The sequence below is a fragment of the Adiantum capillus-veneris genome, unplaced genomic scaffold, assembly GCF_014529385.1.
Source record: "Adiantum capillus-veneris isolate H3 unplaced genomic scaffold, ASM1452938v2 Hic_scaffold_325, whole genome shotgun sequence".
In the NCBI taxonomy this organism is placed as follows: Eukaryota; Viridiplantae; Streptophyta; class Polypodiopsida; order Polypodiales; family Pteridaceae; genus Adiantum; species Adiantum capillus-veneris.
In genome coordinates this window covers 5,460,470-5,461,299 of record NW_028221436.1, presented here as the reverse complement: position 1 = coordinate 5,461,299, position 830 = coordinate 5,460,470, and the positions used below count along the sequence as shown (strand labels likewise).

The 830-nt window shown below is 50.6% G+C and overlaps 1 non-coding gene across 1 annotated transcript; it reads left to right on the top strand.

The window, feature by feature from the left end:
- Positions 1-554: 554 nt before the first annotated feature.
- Positions 555-628, top strand: TRNAR-ACG (transfer RNA arginine (anticodon ACG)). Its single transcript has one exon. It is a non-coding gene; the product is annotated as a tRNA-Arg (tRNA).
- Positions 629-830: the final 202 nt, after the last annotated feature.

The window sequence follows — 830 nt, the reverse complement described above, 5'->3', positions numbered from 1 at the left end:
TTCGTACTGCTTCTCCATCCAAAGGATGGACGGAGAAGCAGTCCAAGAAAGAGATTGTTCGGGAGGTGCACCCTCCCCTCTCCTCTCTGGCGTGTCGTCCTTCCGGACTGGATTCGTAGACTCGAACTAGTGAGTTATTCCCTAATCTATGCGTATCCCTCCACTCTCAGAGATTGATATCCTGGTGTCCCAGGCGTAGAGGAACCACACCGATCCATCTCGAACTCGGTGGTGAAACTCTACCGCGGTAACAATACTGCAGGGGGGGCCCTGCGGAAAAATAGCTCGACGCCAGGATAAAATAGAAATAAAAAAAAAAAAGCGGGATGCCCTTTGTTCTCGCGGGATTTGTCTCCATGATATGCGGAACTACATTTAGCGATCTAGCACATCCCTCGACTCCTTATCGACTCGGTGAGGGAAAAACAATCCAATGAAAGAGAGTCCTGAGCTTACGCGGCTCTCCCGACGGGATAGGTGGGATGGGGGGGGGGATAAAACAATTTAATTCTAGTCCGATCCAAGTGGATCCCGGAGCGGATCCAGTAGAGGTGGGGCCTGTAGCTCAGGGGATTAGAGCACGTGGCTACGAACCACGGTGTCGGGGGTTCGAATCCCTCCTCGCCCGCAACCCTTCATCCTCGAAGGAAATCTCCCTCCCATCTTGCCTGGGTTTGGGTTGGTACCCTGCATTTTCTCTCGGGAGTAGTCGGCGTGGAGAATAAGCCGAATCCAACATAGCTCCATTTCGATTGGAGATGGAGCATCTTATTTACCTACTGCTTAAGGAATTAATGAAACCATTTCTTATAAAAAAGAAAAAGGATGGC